Source organism: Camelus ferus, chromosome 23 (assembly GCF_009834535.1).
Source record: "Camelus ferus isolate YT-003-E chromosome 23, BCGSAC_Cfer_1.0, whole genome shotgun sequence".
NCBI lineage: Eukaryota > Metazoa > Chordata > Mammalia > Artiodactyla > Camelidae > Camelus > Camelus ferus.
Window position 1 is genome coordinate 20,601,028 of NC_045718.1, and position 27,749 is coordinate 20,628,776.

The 27,749-nt window shown below is 38.1% G+C and overlaps 1 long non-coding RNA gene across 3 annotated transcripts; it reads left to right on the forward strand.

The window, feature by feature from the left end:
* On the forward strand, window positions 1-27,675 carry LOC106729108. 3 transcript variants are annotated; one of them, XR_004314466.1, is made up of 9 exons: window positions 1-443; window positions 3,379-3,460; window positions 3,585-3,731; window positions 8,729-8,796; window positions 11,958-12,057; window positions 15,394-15,468; window positions 19,614-20,033; window positions 26,009-26,203; window positions 27,494-27,675. It is a non-coding gene; the product is annotated as an uncharacterized LOC106729108 (long non-coding RNA). The 3 variants fall into 3 exon arrangements; XR_004314464.1 differs by lacking the exon at window positions 27,494-27,675 and having other exon boundaries at window positions 6-443; window positions 26,009-26,454; XR_004314465.1 differs by lacking the exons at window positions 26,009-26,203; window positions 27,494-27,675 and having other exon boundaries at window positions 10-443; window positions 19,614-20,034.
* The last annotated feature ends 74 nt before the right edge of the window (window positions 27,676-27,749 follow it).

Below are 27,749 nucleotides of genomic sequence, written 5' to 3' on the forward strand. Positions count from 1 at the left end.
AACAACATTGCTTAATAGGAAGTCTCCATATCGTACTGGTATCAAATCTAGGCAAATTAATGTATAAAAACAAATGCCGGGAAAACGTTGCCATTTGGCGACAACCTGTCACAGAATCTGGCCCTGGTCTGACGTTCTTGACGTGTGTGGGAACGCGCTGCTAAAAGGCAAACCACGAACGGAGAGGCACCTCCCGCGCCAAATCCCCCGCGGAAGGCCGCGCAGCCGGAAGCGCAACGCCGGCCCCGCTCACCTCTGTGTCGTGGGCGGGGCGTTTCCGGCCGCTGACGCGTGCGCGCGCCGACGTCCCAGCCGACCCCACTCTGCGCAGAACGGCGCGGCCGGGCGCCAGGCTTCGCGGCGTCAGCCGCACTGGTTCCTCAGCACCTTCGGGCTGGGGCTGCCGAGCCCGCCCCAAAAGGTCGTTTCCCCTGCAGTTTCCAGTAAGTGACGATCTCATTCGGAGCTGCGGCTAGAAAGAGGCCGCGCTGGCATTCTCTTCCCCCGTCTCCCAAACCCCCTTGTAAGCACTTCACGGTCCCCGGGACACTCCTGGACTATCCGCCACCACTCTCCAAATCGGGCCCTCCCAGCCCTCAAGGTTTCCCCAGAAGATGTGTCCTTTTCCTCGAGTTTTTCGTTCATCTTAAACGGTCCCCGCTCTCTTTATACTCTGGAGGTTGTGTCCTTGGTCTGACACTTCACTGCTCTTCCAGGTCCGGCCATTGTGTCGGGCACCGCAGTCACACCGTGGCAATGCTCCCACCACTTCTTCCCCCACCTGCCTTCGGTATTATACCCATTCTTTCTGCTTCAGAATCTTACCCCTTGTAACGAAGGTCGACCGAGGACCAGCCCTCTCAGCGCAGCGCCCTTCCTCCTTTCTGTCCTCCCTAGATTAATTGTTAATCGCAACAATTAACGAAAGAATGCCTTAAGAGTAAGACTGACCTCAGTGTTTTACAGCATTCCTTTATTTATTCATCGCGACAATCATTAAGTAGATACAGATGAGAAAACTGAGGCCAAGGAAAGTTAATTTGCTCGAGGTTACCTGGTTTGCATCTGATGGAGTTGAAATTTGAATCCGTTGTGTAGCTCACTCCAAAGCTGGTGCAATCACCTCTTCCGCTTTTCCAAATTCTGGGCATCACCCTTTTAGTTGCTTCTCCTGAGAAATTTTTTTCTGAAGGTCCTTGTTTACAGAAATTTGATCTCTAAGAATTTTTACAGAACTCCTCTCGCGCAGACCCTTGAGTGTGCCATTTTATCGGGTATCTAAGCTCTGAGCTTGCTAATATTTTACATCCCCAAAATGTGCGTGTGCCTCCTTAAAAATGTATTCTTAACCCAGTATGTACTCATTAATTGGCCCTCTTCCCCTTCTTCAGTATGACCGTTATTATCGCTCTTCTCAGCAAACATTTGAGCAGTAGTTTATGTAAGACAATAAAGATAATTCCTGACCTCAAGAAGAAATATGACATTTGTTCACAAGAAGACCAAGAAAATAGATAAACACCAATTCACTCACACAGAAAACAAACTCTACAGGAGTAACTTTGGACAAAAGACTTAGGTGCTAGACTTGTTTCCTCACCTGTAAAATGTTAAGGTTTGACGAGATGGTTCAAGTTTTGTGAATCTAAATTCAGAGAAAGGATTGCTCACTGCACTGAGGTGGAAACTGTTGGAAAGGGTATATAGTATGTTCTGAATACATTATAGAGGTAGGGATTAGGTTGAAGGCTTCTCTTAGCACTTTGAACATCTGATAATGGCTGCAGACCTTGCTCTGGAAATAAAATTCACATTCATACATCATTTTATACTCAGTTTTTAGGAGATTCATGGCCCACTCCTCCCTCCAAAGCCTACATGTTAAAAACCCCTGATTTAGGGAGAGGAAATGAACTGCAATTCAAAAGGCAAGACTAAGCTAGATGTGGAGGGCCTTTATCTTACAGCACTGTGGAACCATGGGAGGTTTAAGAAGATAAGTCTGGCAGCAGTTTGGAGGATGAGAGTGGGAAAGGCAGTGAGACTTGTTAGATGGCAAGTGAAATAATTTTGGCAGTTCAGGAAATATTAAACGGCTGTACCAAGCAGTAATGGAAATGAGGGGAAATTCCAAGAAATATTGCAAGGACAAATCATGAGGACTTGGTATCTGACTGGATATGGAATTGGATAAAGACAGGAAAGAGTCAATGATAACAAGGTTTGAAGTCTGAGTAGATATGTTCTTTCTCTACTTTGTCTTCAGATTTTTCTTATACTAGGTCTTTCCTATAACATACATGCTCCAAGAGAAGCTATCACTACTGATGATGGACACCAAAAAGTGTAATAAGGGAGTCTACAAACAACTCTATACTCATAAATTCAACAACTCAGAGAAATGGACCACTATCAAAACTACCATAACTCATTCAAGAAGAAATAGGCTGAATAGTTTTATAACTATTAAAGAAATTGAATTTGTATTTAAAAATCTAAAAAAGAAAAAAAGGGAGGGGAAAAAACCCTCCAGGTCCATATAGTTTCACTGGTGAGTTTTATCAAACATTTAAGGACAAAATTTCCTCTCTTCCATTTTCTCTTCTTTCTCCCTGAAATTCTTATTGTTTATATATTAGGCCTCTTGGATTTTTTTTTTGTGTGTGTGATTCTTTTTCCTTATTTTTCTAAACTGACTTTATCTTTTATGCCCACTTTTAAGCTTTTTATTTCTGAATAATATTTTTTACTTAAAAGCATATTCTTATTTTCTGAGAGTGTTTATTTCTCAGCATCTTGTTTTTGTTTTATGGGTGCAGTATCTTCTAAACCTCTCTGAAGGAACAGATCCTCATTTTTAAAATTATCTTTTGTTTCATTTTAGTTGTTTCTCTGCTTGTCTTAGATTTATTATGCTGTAGATTTTCTTCAAATATCTGGTGCTCTTTGGCTGTCTATTCACATCGAAGAATGAGGGAATATGAAGGGTAACAAAACTTTTTATACATGAATGAAGATTTTTAATTTCAGGCTTTTTTACTTTTAAGACTGCCACTTACTCTTACTCTTTGTAAGACTCTTTTAGAATATAAAGCAAAATTCAACCAAAACAGGGTGCTTATTTTGATCAAATGTGTATGAGATTTTTACTGAAGTTGTGGAAATACATATTTGATTTCTGTTGTGATGACAGGTACTCAAATTAGGTGTGTTAAAGGTTACCATTTAATAAAAATATAAAACCATTGTGTGAATAACTGACACCATATTCTCTTTCCATTCAGAATATAAAACATAGTTTCTATTTCCTTTGTCCCCCAAAAACATCATTTTGCTTTTTAAATTCTCTAATAATTTGTCAGCATTTTGGTTTTACAGACATGGCAAGCAGGTTTCATAAACATGGATAAGAAGTCCACACACAGAAGTTCTGGAGATGCCAGGACTGGCAGAAGTGGAGGTAGGAATGTTACCTGCTTTAAGACCTTTTGAGTAATTTCAAGTACATTTTGTAAATTATTTGTTTCTCACTCATGTGTTGGTACTTGAGAGAATAATTGTGTTACATTTTACATCAATTTAAGGTAAACACAAACAGAATAAAAAAGGAAAGCAAAACCCCAATCACCGCCAATCCCGACACAGATCATCAACGTCTCATTCTTCAGATGACCGTGTGTTTCCTTTTTCTCTATCATCTTCAGGAAGCCAGACGGATTCAAGTCTCGAAGGTATGTTTATCATCTATAAGCTAGATAATTTAGAAAAAAATTCATTAAAATGCCTTTATAACTTTTGTTTATTCAACAAATATCCATTGAGGACACCTACTATATGCCAGGCGTGTGGTAAACATGGCATGGTCCCTTCGGCCAAGGCACTTTTAGGACATAAGGCAATAACGACAGATAAGTAGTCCATTACATTGCAGGTGAGTTCTGTGGCTTGGTATGCACATGTTAAGAAGACAAGAAAAGGCTTTGGAGGGGAAATGATACTTAAATTGAAAATTGGAAGATCAGTAGGCATTTTCTTGACAAAGTCAGGGAAGTAGAATTCAGGAAGATTTATTACAAGCTAAAGGAATTGCATGTGCTAACCATTGTTGACATTGGGTTTCTGATTCTTTCTCAAGTAATATGCTTACATATCTATTTCTTGATTTATCAGAGGACTAATCAAGTTCTTGGTTATAAGAAAGAAAACTGATTCTGGCTGATTTAAATGGAAAAGGAATTTATTAAAAGGAGACTGAGTAACTCACAGAATTGCTGAGAAGCCTAGAAAACTAATCTCTGAATGTGGATAGGAACAAAGTAAAACCTGGCAGCTAGAAGCATAGGCAAAGTCATAGGTAAGGGCACACTGCCACCACCACCACTCCTGAACTGGATGCTTCAACTGGCATTGCTCTGGTCACTAAATGTACCCACTGCATAATGGATTCTTCACTGTCTCTGCTTCTTTGTGTCACTAGGTCTTAGGCAGTACTGACAGAGCCTAGATCACCTGTCCATGTCGTAGCTGGATAGGAAACTGGGAAAGCAAGCATTGACCTTTTTAGCATTGATGGCAGGAGGCACGTAAAGGAATATTCACCAAACATAGGAAGGAGAATCAGCTAATGAGCAATCAAAATATAACAAATGTTCTCCACATTCAATTCTAGACAATATCTATACTACCTCATAAATTACTCCTTTGTCTCACCTACCTTTATCTTCTCAGTGTTTGTTAGTTATAATTAGTTTTTCTGTTAGTTAATTTGGTATCAATAAATGTTATACCTGTAACTCTGCTTTTTATTTCATCAACTTTGGTCCATTGTTTTGTTCTTTTTTATATAGGTACCCCCACCCTTTCCTCCATCCTTTCTCCCCATTGTCTTTTTTTTTTTTTTATCATTTTCAGTAGTTAACATTTATAGTCCGATCTACAACCAAAACTAACTGTTTCATTTTTTAGGTCCATAGATTCACTTTAAAGATTCAAAGCCAATTATCAGCATTTACATTATTATTATCATGTAAATATTATTATTGCAGTGCCAAGTCATGTGCTAGGATTACATTTCCCTTTCATGATCTAATGTCATGATTAGTGGAACTCCTAAACGAGAATGTTTCTAGAATGTTTCTAGTCACGTCATCAAGTACATTTATATTCCATCAGTTGCTTGAAACCATGCCATGTCTTAGTACTGCTTCATATTTGAACTATGACTTTCTATGTACAGTTTTTATTTTTCTTAGACTTTCTTGTTCTACCATTTTCTTTATTATTGACAGAAAGATAATGTAAGTTCACCATAATAAAAAGATTTTTTATCCTTTCAATCATACTGCTCCATGGATATCTTTTCCCTGGAGATGCTCTTGCCTGCCTGTTGTAAATTGGACCACTTTGTAATCCCAAGGCCTGAGAGATAGCTGTCACCCTAGGATTTCCTTTCACTGGTCTACTGGGTTGGGTTCATTGTTTACTAGATCCATGTCTTCCTCTCTCTTGGCTTTCTGCCTTAACTGTTAGTGTACATTGTCAAATAACTTTTCCAGAATTTATGTCAAATAACTTTGCCAGAATTTGTGTCTGGAAGGAATTTATTTCTGAGTCTCTGCATACTCAAAATATAATTATTCTGCCCTCACACTAGTTTCAAAACGATTTCCCCTAATTCTCGGGTTTCCAGAAGCAGTAACTTCATTCTCTTTCAGCAGTGTGTTTTGATACCAATCTTTAAATAACCTTTAAAGAAGCTTTTCATCTTCATTTTTCAGTTTTAGGCTGTATGGAAGAGAAGAATTTAGCCGCTTTTTTTCATCTGGCCCCCCACATTCACTTCCTCCCATCCTTTTAAATAGGATTTCATTATCATAACTTTGATAATTTCACTATTCAATAATATCATTAGTATGACTTTGTAGTACTCTTCACAACTGAACCATATAATGGTTTCCTTTGTAGCACAACTTTTTGTTTTCTCTTCACTCAATAATTATCTTTCAAAAATTTTGTTTCATTTTCTGTGTTTTTGATGTATAATAGTAGTTTAAAATGCCTTTTTAAATGTTCAAACATATCAGATGCTCTGTTAATTTTATTTTGGGAATTCTTTCCTGGATCCTTTTAACGTGCTCCACCTGGAACTGCTGGCCTGTAGGTGAGTTAAGCAGCTGTGACATTAAAATTTTCTTTCATCCTCATTCTGGGATTTCCTGTACCTCTCTCTTCAATTTGATCCATTTTCTGGATTCTGTGGTTTTCTCTTCCTTTGTTTTCTCCTTTATTTTATTGGAGCACCTCTCCTAGTAACTTCTAGGAAAAAGATGGGCATTTAGTTCTTATTGTGTTTGTACTTGTGGGTTTGTGCTAGTAAATACATTTCCTTTATTGATTTCTGCTCCGTGAGATGACTAGTTAGCAGCAAACCAGTGATTCCACCATAAATAATTAGAAACCTGCAGAAAATTATGTTTGAATGAATGGAGAGCTGCTAAGGCAATAAAAACTGAAGGGATTAAGATTCTGGAGAGGAAAGAACTAAGGAGAGGTGAAGTGATACAAAGATTAGAATTTGGGACTCACCAGGGGTTGGAGAATAAAACAGTCCCTCTGTTGAAAACCCAGAAGGGCAGGGATGATCAGAGATAAATTGAGCCTTACCAAGACTGTAGTATCATCTCAACAGAACCTCTGATTGGTTTAGATGATTATCCATTCTTCTATTTGCCTATTTAGAAGAAGGGTGAATCATCCTGGGAGGAAGAGAACACTATCTAGAGCTTCTATAATTTTGTAATAAAAGTACCTTTCAGTAAAAAATGACTAGATATTCTGAGATGATTTAAGAATCAGATTAGGCCTACAGGTAATTCAGATATTTGAGGTAACTGACAATGAATTTTACATAATTATGATTTATATGTTCAAGAAAGTAGAGATTTGTAAACTATAATAATAATCAAATGGAAATTTTAGAATAACAAATTATCTAAAATTGCATTATCTAAATTATCTATGCATTATCTAAAATTAACAATTTAGATATGCCAGCAGATTGAACACAACAAAAGACAGAATTAGCAAACTGGAAATCAAGTCAAGAGAAAGAAAAAAGAATGAAAGATACAGAAGAGAGCATTAGAAACATGTGAGACACTTCACTGTAGACTTGGAATTTAAGAAAGAGAGAAGAATGAGTAAGAATAAATATTTGAAGAGAATAATGGCCAAATATTTTCCAAAACAGATGAAAGACATTAACCATACAGGAAACTTTGAAACCCCCAAGCTGGAAATTAAAAAAAAAAATTACATGGAGAACTTTCACTTCAGCCAAGAATATGGTTGTTTAGTACAACATAGAGTGTTTAATATGGTAGCAGGTTAATGGTCTCCTTTCTCATTTTCTCATTAAAATAATTCACTTTTTGTATTTCCCAGTGAAGCATTTAATAGTTGCATTCATGTAGTTCTTGCTAATAAGCGTAATACATTATGCTTTCTAGATTAAGCAGAAATTGGATTATAGTGGACTCACAGGACTGTTTTTCTCCAGATGGGCTCCTAAGTGCCAGATATTTATAATATTGGGATAGAATTAAAATTAAGTAATTCATTTTATCTGTTATTTCTATCTTGCAAGACTTTTCCAACCAGCATAATAAAGTTAATTAAAATATCAGTCTTGAGTTTGGATCAAGATGGCAGAGTAAGAGGACTGGAACTCACCTCCCCCCAAGGAATATGTGAATGTGAAACTATTCTCACTGGAAACTGGCAAAAGAACTTCTTTTCAACCAAGGCTGTATTAAAGATACACATGTAATTGGATAGGAAGTGAAAAAATGTGATCGGATTGGGACCTGTGCCCCAGGAAGGGATTCAAAGGAAAAGGAAGTTTACACAGGTGGACACCTGCCCTAGGGAGTGAGTAGTTCAAGCCACAGATTTGACACCCAATCCTGGGGTCCTGTGTCGGGGAGACAAGCCCCCTTGGCTGGTTGAAGGACTTCTGGGACTAACAGAAGGGCAGTGGGAAGCTGGAATTCTGCTTGTGAGGAGCATGCATGTGATGGCTTAGCCTTGAGGTAGGGTGTAGAGAGGTCTGCTCTAGAGGCTGCCAGGTTTCCTGTAACCACTTCACCACATGCCTCAGCCCGAGCCAAGCAAACACTCCAGCTCCATGTCACAGTGCAGCACTGGGTCTGGGGCAGCCATAACCAGGGGAAAGACCATGGGCCACAGAGGTGACCCAGTCCCAGGGCAGAGCCTAGGTGGGACAGCAGTAACTCCAGTAACACCTCAGAAGCAGCCCAGATCTCTGACAGGAGCCGCTCTACCAGAGACCACCCCCGCTACACACTGAGAATCTTCGTGGGCCCACAACAGAGTAGGGGCAGTGGACGCTGGGGGCAGTCATTGGCTCTGAGGGACAAAGGGGACTTGTACCTAAGGCTGTGTCTTAGCAGAGTCACGGGTGCCTGTCTTTGGCCAACATGAGCTAGGAGCCTGCATAGATCCCACTTGCTTCAGAACTATGCACTCTGGGGCAACGGTCCTGCTGCAAGGAGAGGGAAGTCACTGCCCCCAGCCTCCACTGCCCCTCAGTCAACTATACCTCAATCCAAAGATCAAGCTTAACTATTCTACTTTCTCAAATTTTTAATCAGTAAAAGTGACTTTTAATGATAGATCTAAAACTTCCAATTCTTTAAAAAACTTTTAGGTGCTACCAAGGGAAAAATTAAGAGAAAGAGAAGGGAGAAGAGGAGTAGATGGAGGAAAGAAAGAAAGGTAGGTAATTGTGAATAATTTAATGTAAGTATAAAAATTGTCTCTTAGAGGATTCTTCACTTTCTTCCTAATTAAGGAAAACAAAATCTACAGAGAACTTTGGAGCTGTAAGGGAAGGAGTGCTTAACGTGGTTGTTAACATGGAGCAAACCTAGTAGTGTCCTTTTCCTTCTTTTCAAATACTGTAGTCACCCCTTATCCACAGTTTCACTTTCTGAGGTTTAAGTTACCTGCAGTACATCATGGTCCAAAAATATTCAATGGAAAATTCCAGAGATAAGTAACACCTAAGTTTTAATTTGTGTGTCCATTCTGAGTAGCATAATGAAATCTCATGCCATCCCGCTCTGCCCAACCCTGGATGTGAATTATCTCTCTGTCCAGCGTATCCACACTGTGTATGCTACCCATCCATTAGTCGCTCAGTACCATCACAGTTATCAGATCCCCTAGTGTCACATTATTGAAGTGCTTGTGTTCAAGTAACCTAGTGTTACTTAATAATGGCCCCAAAGCACAAGAGTAGTGATGCTGGCAATTCAAATATTCTCTTACTGTGCCTGATTGATAAATTAAACTTTATCATAAGTGTGTATGTATAGGAAAAGACACAGTATATATAGAGTCTGGGTACTATCCCCAGATTCAGGCATCCACTGGAGGTCTGTGAACTCTCTCATTCGGTTAAGGGGGGATACTATACTCAGAAAACTACACAGATAGGTAAAACCTTATATTTGCAATTCTTTTGATTCTTTTTATTTTTGACGTTAACATAGTTATAAAAATAGCATATATGCTTTGAAAAAAATGCAAATAGTAGAGAGAGAAATAAAAGGTGAATGGCCACGCTCTTTTTACCACTTTCCTGGGATTATCCTTCTTAAACATTTGTTGTATATCCTTAAGTTCTTAATCTATGCACATGGAAATAAATGAAATCAATATGTATATATGAATGTACATAGTCATATATTACAAAAAGAGGTCGCCAACTCACTTCTCTAAAATTAATTTATTTAGTATAATAGTTTATACATACAAAAGAATATTTGTAACATATATAAAAGATGTATAGTAATAAAATTACTCTATGAACCTATTATTTAACTTAAGAACTAGAACATTACCAATATTATATCTACTTGTATTATTCTTCCTTCTTTTATGTACCTGCCTCCCATCAGAAGTAATACTATCCCAAATTTTGTCACCTTTTCCCATACATTTTGATAGTTCTTTTATTACAAATGTATTTATCTTTAAACATTATTAAATGTATTTTGCTTAGTTTTGAGCTTTATAAAGATAGTATCAAATGTAGTTTTCTGTGTCTTACTTTTTTCACAAAGTACTTTCTTTCTATGATTTATCTTTTCATATAGCTGTAGTTCATTAATTTCCACTGCTGTATAATACTCAATTGTTTGAATAAAGCACAATTTATTTATCCATTGTCCCATGGATGGACATTTAGAATGTTTCCGATTTTTTTCTCTATTACAAACAATACTACTATGAATATGTTCTTTGTTTCTCCTGGTGCTCATATGTAAATTTCTCTAGATTAAGTATCTAAGAATGAAATTGCTATATTGTAAAGTATGCACAATGTGGTACCCACAGTGTGATATATGTTAAACACTCTGTGTGTTCAAACTGCTTAGATTTTAGGGTTGTTTGTTACTATACTCTAATATAACTTATCCTTTCTAACACAATTTGGTTGTTCAAATCATTTATAGTCCTACTGATATTTTATCTTGTTTTTCTATCAATTACAAAAGTTGTTTTAAAATCTGTCATTATGATTGTGGATTTGCCTATCTCTTATACTTTTTTCCAAAGTTTGCTTCTTATATTTTGAAGCTGTGTTGTTTGGTATACTTAAATTTTGAATCATCAACTCTTCTGGTGAATTATGCTTTGTATTATCATGGATTTACTTTCTTATACCTAGTAATATTTATTACCTTAAAGTCAATTTTATCTGATACTAATATAGGTACATCAACTCTTGGGAGGCACCCAGGGTTAATGTTTGTTTAGTATATCATTTTCCATTCTTTTACTTTCAACTTTTCAGTATTTTTAGTTTGAGATGTCTCTTGTAAATAGCATATATTTGGGTTTTATTTTCTTATCCAATCTGACAGTCTTCAATTTTTAAAAATCGGAACATTAAGAATTAATGTATTTACTGATATATTTCTTTTACACCTACCATTATACTATATGTGCTTTCTATTTCTCCCACTTAATCTGTATTTCTTTTTTTTCTTTTTTGCCTTATTTTTAATATATTCTCCATTTTATTTTTCCTTTAATTTGGGTTTATTTTAATATTGATTATCCTATAAATGATAATATACATTCTTGATTGATCAAAGACTCATATTAGTTAGCACCTTTACCTTCCACTTAGATAAGAGAAGGAACTTAGAACACTTTGACTCGTTTGCCCTCCTCCTGACTTTTACACCATTGTGTCATGTATTTTAATTATATGTAACTTAAATTCCACAAAACATTATCCCCCAGACCAGAAGCTAATTCATTATTGTAAATATTTTAATTTTAAAAAATGAAAGAAATGAAATGAACTTTCAAATCAAGAAATTAGAAAAACAACAACTAAAATACAACTGAAATGAATGTAGGAGAAAGGAAATAGAAAGGTAAAAACTTTAGTGACTTTTAAGAAACAGGAAAAATAGACTGTAGCTTAATCCAAGAGTTGGATATTTGAAAAATCCCAATAAACTGGTCAAACCTTAACAAACCTGCTTAAAAAAAAAAGAAAGGAAATACAAACAAAAGTAAAAAGGAGATGGATATATCAACAGATACATGGCTCTAAACATTTAAAGAGAGTATGAACAGCTAAGGTATGAGTATGAATCTGTCCGCAACACAGTAACAACTGTATACAAGAACTGTAACGATTTTCCCGCAATTCTTCTCATTTTCTTTATGAAGCCCTAGCTTATTGGAGAGGATAGAAGCCTGATCTCAGCCAGTTTGGAGTTTCTTCCTTTGAGTCTAATTTCAGGGATGGGAGCAGGCAGAGGGGTGAGGAAGTGGGAGGTGGTCTTTGTGTTCCCAAAGCATGGGTGAGGGGAAGATGCTCAGCTAGTCCTCAATGTTATCTGTTCACATAGGTATCTTCTGAGATGTCCATCATTCTGTCTGGTCCTCAGTCACTGATCCACACCATTTGCCACTGAGATGTCCTCATTCCTGTCTGCCTAGTCCTTTCAGGTATGGTGATGCTCTCCCTGTTACTTCCACGTTATCTTTAGGGGCATGGCCATAATTCTGCTCCTCATTGCCATGCAGGGGCACTAAATGCAAAGCTATTTAAAGCCTGGTCAGCATAATCTCCCCTCCCAGTCATTTCTTCCCTGATATGTTACTATTCCAGGGCTCAGAGTACAGTTTCTCTTTCCCCCAACCTTTGATTACTCACATTTATGTGGATTTTTATCATTCCCTGGTGCACTGTGAATCAGGGTACAGGGCCTATCTTTGGAGATTTATCAATGTCTATACTCTTACTGCTTCCCCACTATATCCTCCCCCTCTTTAGTCTGGGGAAATTTCTTTCTAGTCTTGTTGCAGCTCAGAATAGGATTCCAGGGATGTGAGATTGAGTCCAGTTCTTTCCAGTTATATATCTCTCAGTTATTGTACCTATATATGGAACCTTGTCTATGTCCCCAATGGCTTACATTTTAAGAAATCAAGTTCAGAAAGACTTCTTTTTTTTCTGTTTACTACCCTGGTTTATCCCTTCCTTAAAACAATGAGCTCACAACTGCCTACCTGCTTAGAAAGGAGTATGGGAAGAGGGGTAAGGAAAAGATGAACTAATAGGAGAAAAAAAGTTAATATTGCAAAAATATCCTGTCACATAAAAACTTGAGATGACAAATTTGTGAATAATATTTCCTAATATTTATCAAAACTATGTACCATTGCTTTAAGAACTTTACATATACCAAGTAATTATACAACAATAATTAAATAGGTACCATTTAGGTATAGATAAGGAAACTGAGGTACAGAGAAGTCAAGTAATTTAGCTAAGTTTTGTTCAGTAGTGTCAGAGCTTGTATTCAAACCCAAGAAGTCTGGCTCTGTAGTCCACCTTCTTAACAACTATGTCATTGGCTCTCAAATGACTCCCCAAGGAACATTTGAAATGCGTAGGGGTTGTGGATCTCGTTTTTATAAAGATTGCAAAAGTTACTGGCAGTTAGTGAATAAAGACCCAAAATGTTAATGTCCTGTAGTGTGAGGGATTGGTCATGAACAATAAAAAATTGACCCATCCAAAATGTAAATAGAACTCCTATTGAGAAACACTACACTGTACTGTACTACTTCTAAATTGCCAAGATTGACTCAAAAAGTTAAAAAAAAAAACCAACTTAGACTACTCTTCATGAAGGAAATTATAAATGTTATAAACAATTGATAGGTACATTTTCTATTTAGTTTTTATTAAAATTTTCAGGGAATAGGCAAGTTTCATAATATGTGTAATAATCTCTTGTGGAATATTAAAAGATATGGAATGCCTCTTAATTGACTTTATGAAGCTTGTAAAACACGAATTAGATTTTCAGAAATATTACTGTAGATAAAGGGAGACATTTCATTATGGTAAAGGGGTCAGTATATTAGGATGATATAACAATTATAAATGTATTTACACTGTAGTGAGTTGAATAGTATCCTCTTTCAAATTTCAGGTCCACCCAGAACCTCAGAATGTGACCTGTCTTGGAAACAAAGTCTTTGCAGATGTAGTTAGTTAAGATCATACTGGAATGGGGAGGGACCTAAATCCAATGACTGGTGGTATTATAAGACTAGGAGAGGGCACACAGAAATGAACAGGGAAGAAGGGCATGTGACCACCAATGCAGTGATTGGAGTTATGCTGTGCCACAAGCCAAGGAACACATCAGAATGTAATCTAATGTATTACATGGTAATTATAGTTGACGATACTATATTCTATAACTGAAGTTTGCTAAGAGGGTAGAATTTAAATGTTCTCACAAAAACAGGGGATAAATATGAGAGGTGATGCATGTATGGGAGTTCATTCGATGGTGAGAATCTTTTCACAATGTGTACATTTATCAAATCATGTTATATGCTTTAAATATTTTACAACTTTGTCAATTACACTTATGCAATGCTGAAAAAATGCACATCTAATACATGGCAAATGAACAGATCAATGAACAGCAAAGGAAAGAGAAAATACATACAGATTCGATATGTGAAAAATGAGTCACCTCAAACCATCAGGGAAAAGTTGGCTTATTTAAGAACTAGTGTTGATACAACTAGCTAGCTGGAAAAAAAAATTAAAACTTGATCCCATACTTCAACCTGAGATTAGGATAGCCTCCAGGTGGATCAAAGGTTTAAGTGCAAAGAAACGAAGCCATGAAAGAATTGTAAGAAACCATTGGGAGCTGTAAAAAATTTTAATCATAAATGAAGGGGAAGGCCTTTCTACATATGTCACAAAATGCAAAAGCCATGAAATAGACATTGATGAATTATATCAAATACTTATGTAGCTTAAGCCCAATGACCTAGCAGTTCCACTCCCAGATATATTCTCTGAGGAATCTCATGCACTTTCACTCCAGTATACCAATACAAGAATGTTCATGGCAGTGTTGGTCGTAATAGCCAAAAAACAGAAAGAACCCAAATATTGATCAATCAACAATAGAATAGATAAATAAATTATAGTATAGGTGCATAGTAAATAACCTAACCTTGCCCACCCTTGCCCTTGACTTCTGGGAGGCAATCTCTAAGCCCTCAGAATGCGTGCCTAATACCGTCTGTTTGCTTGGGGGCCTTGGATCATGTGATTTAGAGTAAGTCTGCCCACACCAGATGGTCTAATAAGGTGATTTAAGGTGATGGCTTTGGGTCACTCAGTTTGCAGCTGAACTTCCAGAAGGGCTAGAGATTGAGATCAGCCATGTGGGTAGTCAATCCTGCCCATGTGACAGACCCCTAATAAGAGCTCTAGACATCAAGGCTGGTGAACTTCCCTAGTTGGCATACTCTATGCACATTGTCAGACATCATTGCAAGGAACCCCCAAATTTGCAATCGATGTCAGAAGTGAGAATGGTCTTGGGGACCCTGGAATATCCTCACAACAGAGTACATTGAAGTCATAAAAATATTAAGGAATCCTTTGCTTACTGGTTAGGAATGGCCTTCAAGTAATATACACACAGAATGATGTGTAAAATGTATTACTATTTATAGAAATAGTGATGGTGGAAGGAAGAACATATATACTTGTTAGCCTGTGAATGCATTCAAATATTTTTGGAAAGTAACACAAGAAATGTGTAAGATTTGTTGTTGCCCCTGGGGAAAATGAGGTGGCTAGTTGACAGGAGTGGAAAAGAGACTGTTTAACCTTTAAAATTTTGAACCATGTGAATATAATCACTACTCAAAAGTAAATTTAAATAAAGTCTATGCATCTCTTTCATTGAAGCAGTCATTAATATGTTTTAGTTTTTTGTTGTTGTTTTGTTTTAGAACAAAAGAAGAAATATCAAGAAAAAAAGAGAAGGAAAAAAGGAGGAAACAACCACATGCCATCACCTTTCCAAGGTACTGTGTACTTCATGTTTAAGGAGTTTATTTTATGATACTTTTAGTAGCAGATTTGCATTTTAACTGGTTTGTCAGGATCACAGTCACAGTGTCCAACATGTTAAGGAAAAAAATTATGTGTATAATTTTGCCTATTGGTTATGTAACGATGTAAATATACTTTAAAATTTAGATTTAGATTGTCATCGCTTAAATATCTCTATCAGATTACTGGAGCTGACCCACATACTTTAACATTAAAAATTGCCAATTGGATTCTTTTTATCTTTATACTCTAAGAAAGATGAAACTCAGTAAACAGTTGCCCACTTTCAAATTTTATTTTTTAAAATATATATTAACATATGTTATTAGAGTCACTTTGTATAATTAAAATACAGAATTGCAAGTCCTAAGAAAAAGAATCTGTTGAAAATAAAAGATATCCTGTGACTCTCAAAATAAATACCAAAATGACAAAGCTGGGTTTTCATCTTGTCTTCTATCTTTGTATGGAATAGTTAGGGCATTATCTGCTCTTCCAAATCGGGGCCTTAAAAATACATTTAGAAATTATTTTAACTTGCTAAACATGATGTCCAAATTTAAATAGTTCATATCTGTGTTTGTGCTTACATTTCTTTTTATATTTGTCCACACTTTTCTATTGGTTTCAAGAAGGCAGACTCTTAGAGAAGAAATACTGCTATAAGGGTACAAATTCTTTGGGTACCCAGAGCAATGGTTACTCTGTTTCAGATTAGTAGACTGTGCAGGCCTCCCTAAAGGAGATGATGGTATTTGAGTGGAACCTAGAGGGACGAGTAATTTTTTATTAGGCAGAAAAAGAGGACAAAGAGTATCTCAGGCTGAGGGAAAAGCATTAACAAGGGCATGTAGAAACATAAGTTCACTTTATGTAAGGATATTTGAAAGGACAGTTGAAATTGGAGCATAAGACAAGAGATGGCATATAGTAAGAAATTAGTCCAGAGAAGTACTTTGGGGCTAGTTTGGATTATATTCTGTAGGCAACAGGAACATTTAAGCATCTTATGACAGAGGAATGATATTCTCTTTGTTCTAGGAAGATATATCAATATTGGAATGATTTGGAAGGAGGAAACCTATAGGAAGCTGTTGCAGCCTAGTCAGGAGGAGAAACATTAACATAGCCGATTATAGATCAGGCTAAAGACATTGATTATGGGACTGAAAAGGAGAGAACAGATAGAAGAGATATTGGAAAGGCGGAGTTTGCATGACCTAGTAACTGGATATGGAAAGTCCAGAAGGTATAGTTTGGTAGAAATGCATTGTTTCCGTGGGAGAAATCATAGTAAAGAAGCATTCCAAATGGTTTTTAATACACAAAGTCCTCTAATTTAAACAGTATACATGTTAGATATTAAAAGTTTTATAAGGTATATGATTCCTTTAAAATAAGTTTAATTAAGATTGGTAGATTTCAGGCAGACTTGGCATGATACAAATTTTCATATTCAGTGAAGAACTCTGCTACATCATGGGCTGATGTGATTAGTTCTTTGTATGCCACATAATCAGCTAGTTAAATTGTAGAAGGGGAAGAATCTGGCTAATACATACTTATACCTTATCAAGTTACAAAATTAAAGTTTGACAGATAAAGCGTTTAAATATATAGGGTCTATTTCCTAGGAAAAGGGAATAGGTTGTTTCTGATAGTATTTATAAAGTTAAATATCAAAATAAATATTGCATATAAAAAGGCATTTTAATAGTTCTATGCACCATAAAACATTTCATTTATGTTTTATGTACACTTCAAGTGAAAAGTTCTGAAGAATTATTATATTGTAAACACATTTATTTTGTAGTAAATTAAAGGTAAATGGAGTCATTTTTTCTGAAAAATTTTCTCAGAGGCCACAATGCAATGTCGAATGTGAGCATTCTGTCACAAATTTTTCACTGGGATCAGGGGCACTCCATTATATAACTGACAGGTTGAAATTTGCTACCCAGTTGACCAATTACAAGGATTTGGATAATTACAAATGACTTTCCTTCCTTTAAAATCTCCAGCACGTAACAATCTGTTTCATGTGTGAATTAATGGATGTCATCTCAAAAAATAAAAAATAAAGCCTTTAACATCTCAGCGTTTAACATTGATAAAATGCAAACCTGCCTCTCCTCCAGTCTTCCTCATCTCAGTAAATTTACAACCTAAGCATGATCTGGAGTTGTTCTTTTTTTTTTTTCTTTTTGAGTTCATTCTTGATTCTTCTTTCTCTCTCCCCACTCCTCTACCATTACCGCCACATAACACGTTCAGTTAGTGACCATTACTACAGGTTTTTGCTCTTTTGAAAGACCTTCTGTCCTTCTTAGCCTAAAGACTAAAAAGTGAATTTTCAAATCCCAAGCCTCCCTTGCAGCTAAGAATTGCCATTTGGCACAATTTTGGCCAGTGAAATGAAGGCCAAAATGCTAGAATTCTTATAATGTTAAAAGTGTAATTCCTAGAAAATCTATTGGGGGCATATGCCAAAGTTTTATTTACTCACTAATGAGGGTACCCGCAGGATGACAACGTTAGTTCAAAAGATAGTATTAAAACCTTTTATTTTTTTCACCGTGAGTGGAGGTGAGTAGAAGAAAGGAATGCTGAGATAAGATTGCTAAATTAGATATAAAATTGGTCAAAATTCTACAGGTCAATAAAACCATGGCTATACCATGGTTTAAGGTTATTCTTTCTACTGGACAGAAAAGAAAATTATCACATTTCATTCATGTTAAGTTAGCTTCTAGCTGTGTAGAGTTATGTGTTATGTAGATGTGTGAGCACTAATCCACGGTAAATACTGCATCAAATTTACACTTCCTGAAGCATTAGATGACTGCTACGCAGCTTTCTTAAACAGTGCTCTAGTGTGACATTAAAATGTCGTACAGTCATCACTTTATAACTTTATTTCCAAGTTTTGAATGTTCTCCTTAATAATTAGTGAATACTCATAGCTGAAGCTTCTGCCTGTCCCCAGCTTTAGTGTGGGTAGCCTACAGGGCAGGTCTCTTCCCCTTTCCCCATTGCACTGGACCGGGCTAATAGGGTACAAAGGCAAAGCATCCTTTCGCCCTTTGTCCACTGAGGATGGAGGTCTGGCAATCCAGACAGCAGAGTTAACAGGAAGACGGCATCAGAGGCTACTGGGTAATGATAGCTGTGCTGAAGAATAAACATGCCTGTGTGCTAAAGCCACACTGTAATATTTAATTGGTTCCTGAGGGGAAAAAAAAGAAGTGTAATATAGTAAGAGTAAATAAAACTAAAATTCTAAAAAAGAGTAAAAAAGATCAAGATACAATAGGAATGATCATTTAATATGTCCAAAGTATTGTATTCCATTATAAACTATTGTACCTCACTAAAACATGTGGTCAACTGTGCAAAGATGATTCCGTCAATTATATCTCAATAAAATTTTTTAAAAATTTAAAAATAGACAATATATGGCTAAATAAAATAATTTAAAAATATATAACTCTAAAATCTCGCCTGGTAGTTGGCACTCGATTTGATTTTTGTGGAATTAGGAACTCACTAGTAAGCTTACCTTTGATAAAATGTATGCAAAACTGATATTAAGCACTTGATTGATTTGAAATAATTTAAGGTTGGAAGTTGTTGAACATTCTAACATTTAAAATAAGTATCTGAAATTTGTAAACCCAAGAGATTTCTATCAGTTATTTCCATTGCCATTCATTTCTACTCATTCTTTATAAATCCTAATTTGTGTTTTTTTTTAAACCCATAGAGTAACCTAACTCCTTTATTTGGAATTTAAATCTTCATAGTTGTACCTTATTTTTCTCCCTTTTTTCAGGCCACAGAAAATGGAATTCCTAAAATAAAACCACTGTATATAAAACATTTATTTAATCTGATGATAAAATTTGATGATTAATAGTATTAAAATTTTAAATTTAACTTGTGAGTTTGCAGTAAAGGTCCAGTGTTAATTTAACTTAACTTTTCAAGGATTAATGTGCTCTCATCTTAACACAATGATGTCCATAGCTTCTGTTTTCTACTCTAAGTATCAAGAAGAGTATAAGGATATATAATATTGCAAATAACAAATTTATTCAATTTTAATTTTTGTCTGCAGAGGGGCTGAAACCAGGTTGAACTTTTTGATTTCCAAGACTCAGCCTTTCGGTGTCAGGTGGCCAAATGAGGATGCCAAGCCCCAGCACCGTGAAACCTACAGAAACATCAAAGAGCTCGGAGAATGGGATGTCTTTCCACCATGTTTAGACTCCTGGAACCAATCTTCACATCCTCTGCACCCACACAATAAAGAGTTGGGAAATCACATTTTGTTGGATGAAGGTCCACATCCAACACTTGAGAGCCTGAAGCACAAGTCATTTGTGGCAATTTTAGGATGTTTATCCTGTACTCACATATTTGGTAGGGAGGGAGGAGACTGAGTCTGCCCTCTTGAGTATTATGCCTAATAATTGCATCTAAAAGACCTATACCAACGTCCTGCACAAAGCAGAAGACTTAAAGGTGGCATGAAAAGGTAAAGGCTTATCCGTGCACTTCTTGTTTGGTTATCGGTTTTCATCATCTCAGTATTTGTTCTGGAACATGTGTAATGTTCTCTTACTCTTGGTACTCCAGATACACTGGTTATAAGTTTCCAACCAAAAGTTTTCATCTCTAAAGATGATCACGTTGTTTGATAAAATAAGGATGGAGAAAGCAGGTCCCCAGGTCAGCGTTCTGGGTTGCCTAGTACGGTTTTACACGTCACTGGGCTTTTCACTCCTTTGGGTTTATAGGTGAATGTGTGTCCAGTCTAACCGTGTTCTTTATAGTTGCCTTTAAAAGAAGTTCCTGTTAGAAGTGGATGAGGGAAGAGAGGGCCAGGTTTATTTTTTAAACTGGAAGTTGAGGTACTATTATGTTGTTATTTAGGCAAAACACCTTAAAAATAATCCTGAATACCATTCTGTGCTGAAGGTAGAGTTTACGACGTCATTCCATTACGGTAATGTAGTGTTGTGTTGTTAACGAGTGCAGTCTCAGTGCTATTAACTCAGAGCAGTTGTAATAGGATTGTACTTAAATTAAGCATCTTTGTCTTTGATTACATAGAGATTTAACATGTGACTATCCATCACTCCCCCCCCCCATACTGTCTTCGGCTCCTACTATTTGTATATCAAGAAAGTTATTTTCTTATATTTGAAATGGTGACATTTCTGAAATGCACCAGCAGAGGACATGGGTTTTGGGGTCTTTTTTCTTTCATTTTTGATTTACTGAAGGCATTTTAGTTTACAAATGGACTATTTTCTTTTTTCTAAGAAAACTAATATTCATAATTATGGGGTAACCACAGTCTCCTCAAAAGGGTAAAAAAATGTAGACATTAGACATTATAGTTACTTCAAAACTCTTTTTTAACTAGTAGATTGATAAAAGTAGTGAACATGCCGTTTGGAGGAGAGAACAACAGAAGTGTGTGGGCAGATGGAGGTCTGAAGTGGGGCGTCACTCTCTGCCTGCAAACCTGGGTTTACCCATATGAACAGTGCTTATAAAGGGTCAAACCATTTTTAAAAACCTATCTTTTGAGAACTGTCATACTCTCTAGGATAAAGGTTAAATTTACTGAAAGAATCATATAAAACATTTCAGAGAAGATGTAGTTTTAATGGAATGAATTTGAGAAGAGAGTTAAAGTTACACCCTAGTAGAAAAACTATGGACTGCAATCAGGAGACCTGAGTCCTCAGGCTGATTTGTCCCCACCAAGCTGTTTTCCTCATCAGCAGAGGCTGATGGAGGCCAAAAAAACTTAAGCTTCGGGGCTGGGGGAGGGTCCCTGGCGCTGCGCTTACTTGGTCTTATGCTTCTGTAACAGAAAGCTGCAGGGCGAGAGGTCTCACTACAGCAAGATAACTGTGTCTGAGGTGACTGGCACTGGAAGTTAAGTGAGTGTTAGAGGAGAAACGGGTGTGAAATGTGTGGAGCCGGAGAGTAGTCTGTGGAAAATGTCAAATAATCAGATACATAAAATTGTTAGCAGAAGATTTCATTTTCATCAATATCTATCAAAAGTAATATTCTCTCCACAAACTTGATACACTTCATAATGCAGCATAGACAAGGACAAATGAACCATGCTTGCTTGTTCGTGGGAATCTTACTAAATGGGATTTGTCAGAATCCCTTTTTATGTAGGACACAGACTTCCAGCAGCTACTGGAGCCAGTGTACCTGTGTGTGAAGACGCATTTGTCTATTTGGCATCCTGTCATTTTAAAAAACAAATTTTGATCAACCATGACAGAGGAAGGACTGAATTATCTTTCAGTTCTCTATGTACAAAAAAAGTTGTCACAGAATCATCACACTATGAAGTGACAATCAAAGAAATTACAGCCCAACCCCCCCCAAGGGGGGCCAGGTTGCCTGGGGCTGGGGAGGACCAGTGCCCTGCTCACCCGTGGGTCCCCCGCAGCCAGCTGGAGGGTCTCTAGCTGAGCCTCCCATGACCGCTGGGGGGCCTTCAGGGAGCCTTCTGCAGAAAGAGCTTGGTTGTCAGGACTGGCTGACAGCACCTCCATCTTCCCACTCACCTTTGCCAGCCTCTTCATGGTCATGACACAAATCACAAGAAGGAAAGGGTCAGTAGTGCCCTTCCCCAGCCGGCCATTCCCATCTACTGGGTTCCAACTCTCTCTCTCTCTCTCTCTCTCTCTCTCTGTCTCTCTTCTCTCTGTCTCTCTGTCTCTGTCTCTCCCTCTCCCTCTCTCTCTCTCTCACTCACATACAGCCTCAAAAATAGTTTTGACAACAGACACCAGATAATTGTCATCCTACACAATTGTATACTTTCAGGTTTATAAGAAACAGCTCTAATTCCATTATACTCTATCTTTCCAGTTGCTACAAAATGGTATTTACTGCACTCTTTACAAGATACATCTGATCTCATCTCCAGGCATCTCCTGATGCTGCTAAGCAAAGATGATAAACATCTACCTCATAAGCAACCTTGCAACCATCTGTCTCTAACATAGGATAACATAAGGTCATGGTAATAGCTCCAGTGTGCACCCATCTCCTACTGAGATGAAATCATTCAGACATGTAGTAGATTCAGATGGATTCAGACAATATCTGAATTTCTTGAGTTCCCCAGAAAGAGTAACGTAAAACAGGTTCTTAGCCTTGGCTGCACAATGAAATCACCTGGGAAGCTGTAGAAAAGCTGATGCCTGGGTCCCATCCCAAGTTTCTGATTTACTTTGTCTGGAGTGCAGCTGGGTGCCAGAATGTTTAAAAGCCTCCCCGATGATCTAATGTGCAGCCAAGCTTGAGAACCGCAGATCTAAAAGATTAGAAATATTGGGCTCAAGAACTATGATTAAGGAGCCGGGTCTGGCTATTCCAAGGAAGGAAGGTGACGACTGCTCTCTGGTGAGCTCCAGCGACATTCCGGCATCTGTGTTAATGGCGGGGAAGACTGTCAGGAACAACTGTCAGATCTTAAATTGGAAAGTTCCTTTATAGTTTGCAAAGCATTTGACCTTATTTTAACCTCTCTGCAATCCTGGGAGGTAGGCAAGGTTATCATGCTTAGATGAGAAACAGGAGCCTCAGAGAGCTGAGTGATTTGTGAAGATATAAATGGGAGAATCATTTTGGGAGAACCATTACCCAGAATTTCTGGCAGCCCAAAAGTGCAAACAATTTTATCTGCACTGTTAAATTCCTTCCCCCCCTCCTCCCCAAGGCAGAGCAAAATATGTTCATGGGTAAAAGATAGGAAACCTTTTAAGAGAAGATGGAGCGACAGAGAGAAACACCAACCAAAATAAAAAGTTCCTCAGAAAGCAGATAATAGGGAGCTGTCTTCATACTAGGGGCAAAGAGCAGCGGTTATGGCTTTATTGTTTTCCTGTGTATATAGGGAAGAAGACTGATATGGCAACAGAGGTTTAGATAATCAAAGGAACCTTCTAGCTTCCTCATCCATGAGACCTTCAGCTGGAGCCTTATATGTGGCCCAGAAGGAGGGAGTCACTGAATTACCTCGATATGGGATTGAAGGTAATATTAAGTTCTTTGAAAGAACAAAGAGATATTATAATAGTCAGTATCAGGGAAAGTCATTTTAATATTAAGTTCTTCAAATTTTCAAAGAATAAATCTTCCAGAGCTTTGAGATTTTAGGTTGCTCTCAGTCAGAGCTAGAGTAAACTTTGGAAGCTGACTTTTTTGTGGGGCACCTTCTATGTGTTTTCCCATCCACCTTCTTTTAGCAACGACATCCCCCCTCTTCACTTCATGTAGCCTGAGTGGGGCTGCAATCTGTGCCCCAGGGCCCCAGGTGAGCTCATGATCTGCCCGAGAGCGGCGTGCAGCCCAAGCAGGTGCTATCACCATGTGTGTTGGTTACAGATCAGTAACCCTAGCATTTGCAAAGATAACCCCCAAATCTCAGCGATTTAACAAATTGACGTGTATTTGTAATTCACCGAAGTCCATGTGGTCATTCAGGGACCCGGGCTCCTTTTTATCTTGTGGCTCTACTCTGTGGGGCCTCAGAGTCCTCTCTCATCAGTCTGTAGGTGGAAAAAGAGGATAAAGAATCACTTTGGGGACATTTTTATGGACCAAGCTGGAAGTGGAGTCTTCCACATCTGCTCACATTTCGTTGGCGAAACTCACTTGTGCACATGGCCCCTCCTGAGGCAGGGGGAGCTGGAATCTCATCTCATTGCGATCCCAGGAGAAGGAAGAAGCAGGCTTGGTGCCCAGCTGGCCAGGAGCTGCCACAAGGTCTTTCTCCAAGATTGGTGTATGGAGGTTGGGGTGCTAAACTGGGGTGATGTCAGCCTGGAGCACTAGCGGCCATCTTTCCTGGCTGCAGAGAGGGAAGGTGAGCCCACTAGAGGAAAAGTAAACCAGAGGGAGGCAGAGCCAGCGGATGGAGAGAGAGGGAGGGGAGGAGGGGGCAGGAGAGGGGAGGACAGGACAGGGGAGGGGAGGACAGGGGAGGGGAGAGAGCACGTTCCACTGGATGAACTCCCTTGGTCACTAATCACCCTGGACTCCTCAGTTATGGATGCCATCAGGACCAGCTACATAATTTGCAGCTACATCGGTGCAAAATTAACTTTGGAGCCTGTTGTTAAAAAAATTATGAACTTCAAGGGAGGAGGGTATAGCTCAGTGGTAGAGTGTGTGCTTAATATGCATGAGATCCTGGGTTTAATCCCCAGTACCTCTGTTAAAATAAAACAAATAGATAAATAAAGTAAACCTAATTACCCTCCGCCCCCAAAAAACCAACCAAACAAAAATTTTTTAAAAATTAAGAATTTCAAGACAGCAAAGCATTCAACCAAATAAGAGGCCTCTCTGGGTGCTAGGCAGGCCACACACCCATGAAGCTGGCCCTGGGGTAACAGATGCCCTTCGGTGCTTCTGCCGGTTTGATCTGGATTTCTCTCCCCAGCAGCTAAAACTCCGGTTTAATACTATAGCATTGCCCTAGACTCTGTCCCAAGAGGTTGTAAAGTCTCCAGTTTGGCAAAGAATAATAAATCTGCAGTGTGTTCATGAGTCCTAGCATGAAGCTCTATATACAGTGGATGTCGCTAAGTGCTGATTGTCAGTTTTACCTGGAGGCAGTCAGAAGGCAGGGCCAGGCTGAGTGCTAGGAGTTTCTCTGGGTTCTAGGATTCTACCTCTCAAGGCCCACATTGAGGAAGGCAGGACACTGGCAAACAAAGAATTACAGTTGTCCCAAGTATCCCCAGGGGGGTGGTTCCCCAGGGATACCAAAATCTGTGGATGCTCAAGTCCCTTATACAAAATGGCATAATAGTACTTGCATGCAACCTACACACACTTTAAATCAACTCTAGATTACTTAAAATACCTAATACAATGTAAGTGCTGTGTAAGTAGTTGCACACACAATGTCAATGCTATGTAAGTAGTTGCCAGTGTGTCGAAAATTCAGGTTTTACTTTTTGGAACTGTCTGGAATTTTTTCCCCCTAGATCCAGGGTTGGTTGAATCCACAGATGTGAAACCCATGGATCCGGAGGGCCGTCTCTATGGCATTCTGGGTTAATTTCAAGACCACACACACCTGGATCATTTTGACCCAAAGTGCCCTTGAGAAATCCCACCTCCTCCAGGAAGCCTTCCAGAGTAATTCAGAGAAGAACCAAAATCCCAGTTTTGTCTTATCTGCCTGGAACACTTAACAGGATCCCATGCCCCTGCCCCATCTCCTTTATGGTTACTGCACATGAGGCACTCAGTAAATATTTGATTAATAAATGAATGAATTCTTAAGAATTGTATTGTCCACTTGCAATGTGCCTAGCATATCTTGGGAGATACAAACTCAAATCAGACATGGACCCTGGCCTCGCAGAACTTACAATCTAATGAAAGATATAGATACATCATAAATGCCTTGATGTTCACTCATAGCTTCACTTGTCCCCTGTCCTGCATAAGCTCCAAGATGGGATCCAAATGCACCCATCCATCAGGCACATTTGTGAAGTACCTACTCTGCACCCAGAAGGCGGAGACCCAGAGATGAAAGACCTGGTCCAGCACTTAAGGATTTCACGAACTACAGGAGGCAGTGAACTGGCAGGAAGAGGGAAGGAATGAACTGAAAACCACATGCATTTCCAGCACTGTGTGGTAAGTAAAGTGATGAGGGCTTTTCGGGCTGTTCCAAGAGCACCTAGGATCGATCTGTGTCTCTGAGAAGCAGTGCTGCTTAAGGAAGGAACCACGGCTCTGTTTCAGGCAGGCCATGTGCTTGTAACCTGAGACAAAACATAGCGCACCTCACCTCAGGGTCACAATCATATAAGATACTGTGGATAAACTGTAAAGGACCATTTAAATGTTAATAAAGGAATGTTCTTGATGACAAAGCCACTTCTGTCCATAGCAATATCGTTGGCCTGGCTCATTTGGATAAAAGCTCTATTTTTTTTTCCCATCCCTGAAGCTGCACTTTCGAGCAGCTTCTTTGCCTACTGGCTTGATTACTTTTCTCCTTAGGAGGTGCTAACCTCACTCCTCTCTGTCCCGTGTTCTGGAGCCTGGACATTTCGTGAGAGCCTAGCAGAAGCCCACAGCCCCAAGTGGGGGCCAGAAGTAGTTCTAAAGCTGTTAGCCTCAGGACATGGCTACACGGAGAGGGATGGCTTGTTCCTGGAATGGAATTCTCCCCACACCAAATTCCAGCTGGGAGGAGAGATTGGGCTGGAGAACTTCCAAGTTAGACTGAAGGGCTTTGGGAATGTCGCATTTGCTCCAGCAAAGGAATCGTAACTGGAATGAAATACAATCAAATTTGCTAGAAAACACTCCACCCTCTGTTAGCTTGTGAATGCCTTTCTCTGTAACACAGAAAGTCTCGGACATTTTTAGAAACTTTAAAAAATCATTTTGCTATTTTTGCCTTGATTATGATAAAATCATGATTGCTAGTCAAGTGTTTTTATTTTTACATTAGCATCTTACTAAATATAATAATGCTAATTTAATACACTGTAATAATATTCATAAAGAAACATGTCAATTTCCATATTTAACAGACAATGCAAAATATTAAACTGATTTAAAATAACTGTCTAAAAATGATTTGTCGATGAATAAATTTTCAAATAACATACTTTGTTTTGCTGGGGAGCCACATGAATGTAAAGACAGACTGAAATTTCACTCTGTTGAAAGATGGCATCAAAAATAGACAAACTTTTTTCATTACCTAATGTTAGAATTCTTGAGATTTCCCTTGAGTTATTTTGATAAATGTTAGTGTTTTGCTTCTAACTGGCAAGAAAAGAAGAGAAGATGTTAGGTTGCTGTTTGCATGCAAGTCTCAAAAAATAAAATACATAGATGTGGAGAGTATTTTCACCAAATGGAAAGTCAAATTAGATATACTGTCACTATTGATTGACATTACTTTTTCAGGCTATTCGAGAATCTTGGTTGCCATGGAAGAATTATAATCAAATGAAAATAACAAGGATCTGAGTAAAGAGCATCCTTAAGCTAGTTTGCAGAATTGTTATAATTTATGTGCAGTCATTAACTTACTGCATACTGACACTGTTTCACAGGCACTCTGTTTTTCACCAACACTTTATTGTGGACTTAAGTAAACACTATATGACCAAGAATAAAGCAAATTACAACTTTCTTGTCAATGTGTCGGGCTTGATTAGAT